Here is an 8830-nt window from a genome sequence, read left to right on the forward strand (position 1 = left end):
TTCCCAGGCCATAGAAGAGAGCTGGGTAGGAAGTGGAGCAGCCAGGACACAAGCCAGTGCCCATATGGGATGCCAACCCTGCAGGCGGTGACTTTACCCACTATGCCACAGCACTAGCCCCTTGACTATTTTTTGTTTTAATTAAGTTTCATTTCATTTTTGGGCTAAAGTTACGTGATGTCAAATATATCAAAAGTAAAGAAATAAAAAAGTAAAAGGATATACAAGATATGAAGTAAACAGCAACTAAAAGAGCACTAATGCCAAAATAAGTATTCAATATCAAATGTATTAAAATTTAAAAGTCAAATCATCACACTGTATCAATCACATAAATTTATTCTATAATTAAGCCAACTAGGCAATAAATTCACATGCCATATAATATAATGTCATAGTTAAATATTAAATATAACTGTATATACTTATATATTTTAAAATTATAAATCTTCATTAAAAATGGAATAATGAACAAAAACTAAAATTATATTACTACAGTGCTGGCCCCAGTGAACCCTTTTAGTATAGCAATATCCATACATCATAGATCCAACAGATTAAAAAACATGCAGAATTGGGGCCAGCACTGTGGCATAGTAGGTTAATCTCAGCACCCTATGGCACCAGCATCCTGTATGGACCCCCGTTCCTGTTCCAGCTGCTCCTCTTCTGATCCAGCTCTCTGCTTCTGGTCTGGGAAAGCAGTGGAAGATGGTCCACAAGTGTGAGAGATCTGGAAGAAGCTCCTGGTTCTGCCTTCAGATCAGCTCAGCTCTGGCCTTTGCAGCCATTTGGGGAGTAAAGCAGCAGATGGAAGACTTTTCTCTCTGTCTCTCCCCATCTCTGTTAACTTTATCTCTCAAATAAATAAGTAAAATATTTTTAAAAAAAACACAAAAAGAATTATATAATGTAATTAATAAATTCAAGATAATCAAGTTTTGCATTCTACAGAAAAATCAATGACAGAAAATTGATCTAAAACTTGATCAAAAAATATTTCATAATTATAAGGATAGACATTATAGTGGTCAGATATTTGAATATAAAACTAAAATATAAAAAATATATACATATAATACAAAAAAGTATTAAAATTATTCAATAAAATAGTTAAAATTATTCAAATACTTAATAGATAAAAATACTGCCACCAAAGGAATGTTTAAAATGTAAGAATATATTATATATAATATTTTAAAGATAGAAAGATATTAATATGTGATTTAATAGTTTAAAATAGTAAAAATATAAATGTATGAGTAGAAAATTAAAAATTAATGTAAAAAACTATATATAATAAATCTGTGTGCAAATAAAATGAGAAATCAGTGCATAAAAAAACAAAGTGAACATGTCTTTATTATTTTATGTTTATTGATAGCTAATAATTGTCCACACTTATGAGATACTGTGTAGGGGCCGGCGCCATGGTATAGTAAGCTAATCTACTGCCTGTGGTGCCAGCATCCCACATACGTGCACGTTTGTGTCTCAGCCCTTCCTTTTCTGATTTAGCTTTCTGCCTATGGCCTGGGAAAGCACTGGATGATGGACTAAGTGCTTGGGCCCCTGCACCCACATGGAAGACCAGGAAGAAGCTCGTGGGTCCTGACTTCAGGTCAGCCCAACTCCAGCCATTACACCCATTTGGGGAGTGAACCAGTGGATGGAAGACATTTGTTTTTGTCTCTACTTCTCTCTGTCTGTAACTCTGCCTCTCAAGTAAATAAATAAAATCATAAAAAGATACAGTACAATATTTTAATACACGTATATAATAATAAATACACCAAACTAAGTGGCATATCCATCACCATAATTGATCACTTTTTACGTTGGGAAATCATTGATATTAGCAATTAAGAAATAATCACAGTTAGGTTACTGTACTCTTGAACACTGTAAGATGCTCCTCCTGTCCAGCCAGATGCACTCATGTCCTCATGAACCACCCTCACCCCATACCCCCAAACACACATCCTTCCCAGTTTTGGGTGGCTACTACTCTACCTTCTACTTCTGTTAGACCCACATTTTTGCTTCTGCATATAAGTGAAAACACACAAAAAATCACTACCATTCCCAAATGAGCTGAATAACAAATGAGCTGAAAAGGAAATCATGAAAACAATTCCATCTAGATGAGCTACAAAATAAAAATATGGTAAAACACCCAGAAGCAAATTTAACTAAGAAGGTGAAAGAATTCTACAATAGAAACTATAAAGCACTGATGAAAGAAACTGAGGAGGACACGAAAAAAAAATGAATAAATATTCCATGTTCATGGATTGGTAGAATTAACCTGGCTAAAATGTGCATACTACTAAAAATGATCTACAGATTCAATGCAATCTATATCAAAATACCAGTGACATTTTTCACAGAAACAAATACTCCCATAATTGATATGGAAACACAAAGTGTTCCAAATAAAATTAAGATGTATTAATATAGTAGTTGCTTCTTAGGGAATAAGTTAAATAAAAGAAATGCCAAATCAATAAAATGTTATAAATATAAACATTTTATGTAATTTCATGTTAAGAATCTGGCATATTTCAAAGAAATAAGAGTTTTAAGGCAGTAGAAAACCTTAATGTGTCTAAAATCAAAGAATGCATGAGGGAAATACTACTTCCAAGTATGTGTCTGGGCATGCAGGTGAATTATTTCAACCTTTAACATGCTAGATCATTCCAGTCACTTATACATCTTTTCAACACCCAGGATAAGGTCTCTAAAGCAATTTATCTTGTGAGTCTACCATAACTCTAATAAACAAAGTTTGATAATGAACAAAACAGAAACTAAAGGTCAATCTTATGTATTTCTGTACATATATATACATGCAAAAGTCCTAAATGAAATAATTGCAAATTTATAATCTACTGAAATCAGATAGACACTGGGTTGCTTTAATAAGCATTCTATACTTATAGATATCTGTATGTCAGAAAAGGGGCGTTGATTCTTTGCAACTCAATAAATATCTTGAACATAATTCCTATTAAAATCTTAAGCTTAAAACTTAAAAAAAAGAATTTTAAGAATACAAAAATTTAAAAGAATATAAACATGATGACTACTAAAATATTTGATAAAGAACAATAAAAGAGGATGTGCTTGCCACAATAATAAAATGAGCTGTCAATGAAAATGTTTTCAGTTATAGAAAAATATTATATGCAATGCATGACAATTACAAACTGAATTAGAAGAATACTAAGATCCCAGTGGCCAATGAAAAAGCAAATAACCAGAAATTCATGAAAGAGAAAATTTGAATGACTAAATATTAGGGGGAGAGGATCATGATTAGGAATGAAAGTATGTGTTATGCTATCAAATACTAGTCTTCACATATTACATTTGTCAACATCATCAGTGTTATATTTGCAAAGTCATGATAAGTTGATTCACTGACAGTGGAAGTGTTAATTTTCTGGAGAATAATTTGGAAAAGTAGAAGTGAATTGGAGTAGAGGGAAAAAGAGAATGAGATAAGAAAAAATTTGGCATCATGAAGTGCTGAGATTCTGAGAATTTTCTTCTTTATTCTTTTCTCAGTTTCTCAAAATTTGGGTCATAAGCAGTTATCAATACAAATGAAGAACACTAATGTTAACATTACCTTTTATTTAACTTAACTAGAATGAGGGGTTGAACTAGAAGATCTCTGTGACTCCAGTTATAAATGACTCCGTTGTTCTAATAGTGTTACTACAATTACTGTCTAAATTTAAGGGAGCCAGTGCATCTGAACCATTTTTTTATTTTCATTTTTAATAGATGGGAACTCCCTCAAGCTGCCATTTTCAACCACACTGTCCAAATTTGAAGATCTACATTAAAAAATGGTTAACTTTGCCATAAAAGCAACTATACCCTTAAACTAGCTATTCGTATGTGCAAATCATGCATCACTTATTCTGACAGGTCTTCCCCAAGGGACACCACCTGGCCAAAATGAACTGTAGTAACACTTATACCTCTCAACTCATCGTCTGTCATACCTAGTTCGTGACATGACTCAAACACACAAAGTAGACATAAGGAGAAATTATAGATTTCCAATTAACCAGTAGTAACAGCAAACCTAATTTAGACATTACATGGCATCAGCTTTCCAATTCCAGTGATTTTAAAATGTTTATAAACAAGGGATGAGTTTGCTTGCTTAGATATTTGAAATCCAACTTCATTTTGATTCTCAACACAAAGGAATGGGAATGACAGTAACAAACAAGATTCCACCACCGAATACTGTGCTGTGACTGTTGGCAGCCTTGTATTTGAAACTTGAGAGAAAACAGCTGCAATCTAAAACAGCTAAATGTGCAGAGGTCCAAAAACATGACTGCCATATTCACTCCAGAGATGAAGCTCTGGTCCGCTTAGCAAGCTAGCAACAGTGGCACTCAGGCAGCACCACCGACATCACAGCACAGTGGCCTATAAGCCCCAGCTTCACTCACTCCCAGATCCTCATCCTTATCTGGGAGAGCAGTTGTCTGAGTCACCTCTTGGGTCCATGGCCACCTCTGGTGGGGCTATAGCGGGCAAGGCAACAAACCCCAAGCTGGGTCTCCAGTGAGCTTTCCAGCCAGCCAGAGGAAGGGCTTTTCAGAGTTGTAGCTACTTTTGGCAGACGTATCATAGTACAGAAGATGGACTTTGCCCTTACCTTTCCTGTCCTTAATATCCACTTTGTGGCACCCTGCACGATGGGGATGTTTCACACACGCACACCAGTTAGCCACGCTCCTGTAGGTAACTCTGGATGTCACATCAAACAATGCGATGGCACACTGGGCCTGGATGTAGTAGCCATCCCGCAGGCCGGGTCCCAGACCCTGATGGGGCCCTGGTTGGTGTGGAACACGAGCGGGTGGGCGTCAACGCCCAGCGTGGCTACATACTTCTCGAACTCGCCAGTCAGGTGCAGCTTCAAGAATGTAGCTTGGGCCGGCGCCGGTGGCTTAACAGGCTAATCCTCCACCTGCGGCGCCGGCACACTGGGTTCTAGTACCGGTTGGGGCGCCGGATTCTGTCCTGGTTGCCACTCTTCCAGTCCAGCCCTCTGCTATGGCCCGGGAAGGCAGTGGAGGATGGCCCAAGTGCTTGGGCCCTGCACCCGCATAGGAGACCAGGAGAAGCACCTGGCTCCTGGCTTCGGATCAGCACGATGCACCGGCCGCAGCGGCCATTGGAGGGTGAACCAACGACAAAGGAAGACCTTTCTCTCTGTCTCTCTCTCACTATCCACTCTGCCTGTCCAAAAAAAAAAAAAAAAAAAAAAAAAAGAATGTAGTTTGCCGGTCCCAGCGTGGCTGACCAGATCCAGATGACCTGCACTGGGTGCTTCCCCTGCACGGCCATCGCGTTTTCTTCCAGAAGCGTCTCCATGAGCCATCTTTAAGATTAGTGACTATCTACTGTAAATTTTTAAACTCTATTTTCAATCGAGTTTATTTATTTTTATTTTCTTTTCTCTGTATAGTCAATTACAAAGAATTATATTGAGATATAAATAACTGATTGTTTAGAACATTTTTTAATACGTTTACAAATTTGGAAAGCAAATCCTGCAGGTAACATTTGAAATACCTACTAAGAAAAACTTTGGTATATGGTCTCATTGTATAGACAATATGTAAAGACAAGTTGATAGACTCACAGGATTTGGGTTTTTTATTTATTTTTTTAAGATTTGAAAAAGGTCCCTGTCATTTGACTTTTAAAGGAGTGAGGTATTGCAATGTTTTCCACTCAATTTTTCACACAGTGCGAATTAACCAGTTATTCATGAATTCATGTCTGTTTATTATTGCATAATATGATCTGCTTTTATCTCTTTAGAAAGACAAACCAACTTATTGTCATTGTATATCATCTTTTATTTCACAGGAAGCTAAAACATAAAAGTAAGCAAAGGATCTGCTACATGGCCGTCATGCTGAATCATGGACCTCAAGTTTTCAAATGTATATAACAGACTCAATTAGCTTCAGTCTCTTAATAAGACATAGGGAATAAATCATGCTGATCACTTTGGTAAAATAAAGCCCATGATGCAACTGATGGGCTTGGATTTCATCTCAAGCATGTTAGTCTCATCTCTTCCTTAGTTGATAGCTTAAACTGAAACTTCTTTATTTTCATGAGTTCACTCCTCTTTAGAAATCTGAAGGGAATAATATCAAAATTTGCTTATCTATTCCCAGTAAAGTAAGATTGCTTTGGGGGAGAATATTTCTTAAAATAGAAACTTCATTATTTCCACCTATTTTCAAGATAATCTTTTACTACAGAGACAAAGTCCCAATCTAATTAATCATTACTCTAATTTTCAGTACCTAAAAATTAGAAGAAATTTTTGGTTTACTATACATTTTCAAGAAATAAGCTAAACACATCTGGTTAGGTCAATAAAATACTTTCTGCTGCCTTCTAACTATTCTCTGTAATAAATTGCATTAGACACTGGTTTGACTCAATGAAAATAATGTGAATTGATCATAGTCAAAGTGATTTGATTAATCACTTGGAATTTTTAATCTCAATTCATAGCAAAATGTTTTTAAATTTTTTTCTTCTAATATATGCAGTCTCCCAAATCACTTTATTTAATGTAAATTTGGAAGTCTTTGATGAGTCTTAATTAAGACTGTTTTATTCAGCTCTCTTTGGGTCGTTTTGTCAGCAGATGCTTTGAGATGATCGACTCTTACATTTCCTTTCTCCAAGATGAGAACAAATTATTTTATTTCTATTTTTCTTTTTTTTAAATTTTTTTATTTAGTAAATATAAATTTCCAAAGTACAGTTTATGGATTACAATGGTTTTCCCCCCCATAACTTACCTCCCACTCACCCCCATCCTATCTCCAGATCCCTCTCCCATTCCATTCACATCAAGGTTCATTTTCAATTCTCTTTATATACAAAGGATTGATTTAGTATATATTAAGCAAAGATTTCATAGTTTGCACCCACACAGAAACACAAAGTGGTATGGTATATCTTTTCCAGCCTTTCACTTTCAGTCTGTGTGCATTTTGTTGGAAAGATGTGTTTCTTGTAAGCAGCAAAAAGATGGGTTTTGTTCCTTAACCTAATCAGCCACTCGGTGTCTTTTAACTGGACAGTTCAGGCCATTAACATTCAATGTGACTATTGAGAAGGAGTAACTTTGCCCTGCCATTTGCCAAAGATATTTTCTAATATATGCTTTGAGTTTCCTGTGATATTTTGCTGTGAGGTTTCCTTCCTTTACCTTCTTTCATATTGATGGCCGTGTTTCTGTGTTTCTGTGTGTAACACATCTTTAAGCATCTTTTGCAGGGCTGGACAAGTGGCGACAAATTCTTTCAATTTCTGTTTGCTATGAAAGGTCTTTATATCACCTTAATTCACAAATGAGAGCTTTGCAGGATATAATATTCTGGGCTGGCAGTTTTTCTCTCTTAGTACCTGGGCTATGTCTTGCCATTCCCTTCTAGCTTGTAGGGTTTCTGATGAGAAGTCTGCTGTGAGTCTAATTGGAGATCCTCTGAGAGTAATCTGACGTTTCTCTCTTGCACATTTGAGAATCTTTTCTTTGTGTTTCACTGTGGTGAGTTTAATTACAACGTGTCGTGGTGAGGATCTCTTTTGGTCATGTTTATTAGGGGTTCTATGAGCTTCCTGTACTAGGATGCCTCTGTACTTCTCCAAACCCGGAAAGTTCTCTGCAAGTATCTCACTAAAAAGGCCTTCTAATCCTTTCTCTCTCTCCATGCCTTCAGGAACTCCTAGAACCCAAATGTTCGGTTTTTTAATAGTATCCCGTAGATTCCCAACAATATTTTTTAGATTTCTAATTTCCTCTTCTTTTCTGTGGTTTGACTGTATACTTTCCTGTGCTCTGTCTTCTAAGTCCGATATTCTCTCTTCTGCTTCACTGACTCTGTTTTTAAGGCTCTCTAATGTGTTTGTCATTTGATCTATTGAGTTCTTCATTTCATTTTGATTTCTCTTCACTATCACACTTTCCTGTTCTACTAGTTTCTGCATTTCATTTTGATTCCTCCTTAAGATTTCATTTTCTTGAAGGAGATTTTCTATCCTGTCCAGTAAGGAATTCTTTAGCTCAAGCATTTGTTTTTGAAAACGGGAGGTGTTGATTCAGCCACTGGTGTCCTGAACCATGGGCTCCCACGCTGTCCATGCAGGTCCACTGTGAATCACTAGTTCCGGAAGAGTTTTCTCTGCTGTTTCTTCCCCTACTCTTCCTTGAACCTGCAGTATCTCCACTTTTATTAAACTGTCTCTTCCCGAACTATCAGCGTGCTCCCTTCCTATTCTGCCATCTTGCTGCTCTCCTTATTTCTATTTTTTTAAACACATTTCTGCTGTTATCAAATACTCTCTATTGGTTCCAGTCATTTTATAAGTTCTGAGACATTTTCTGTATTACATTAGCCCATCTAGTATTTCTACACAGAGTGTGCACATGACCAAGTTCCATGGTGGCCAGGAGAAATGACATAGGTGGAAAGAACATGCTGATGGTAGTACAGACCATGACTGACCTGAGGATGCATGTGAGTGTTTTCCTGTCATACTCTTTTAGGTCATTTCATTGTATTTTTTTAAAGTTTTACTTATTTATTTATTTTGACAAAAACCATACATGTTTATTGTGTACAGCACAGTGTTTTGAATTTTATATACATTTGAAGATGGCTAAAGTGAGCTCATTGACATATGCATTGCTTCACATTGTGTGTGTGTGTGTATGCATGTGAACATGCTTGAGAGCACTTAAAATCTATTCTCAAGA

General features: G+C 36.4%; 1 pseudogene; it reads right to left on the reverse strand.

Moving 5' to 3' along the window:
- Window positions 1-4424: 4424 nt before the first annotated feature.
- LOC133762586 (GTP-binding nuclear protein Ran-like) lies at window positions 4425-8572 on the reverse strand (annotated as a pseudogene).
- Window positions 8573-8830: the final 258 nt, after the last annotated feature.

This window comes from Lepus europaeus, chromosome 6 (assembly GCF_033115175.1).
Source record: "Lepus europaeus isolate LE1 chromosome 6, mLepTim1.pri, whole genome shotgun sequence".
In the NCBI taxonomy this organism is placed as follows: Eukaryota; Metazoa; Chordata; class Mammalia; order Lagomorpha; family Leporidae; genus Lepus; species Lepus europaeus.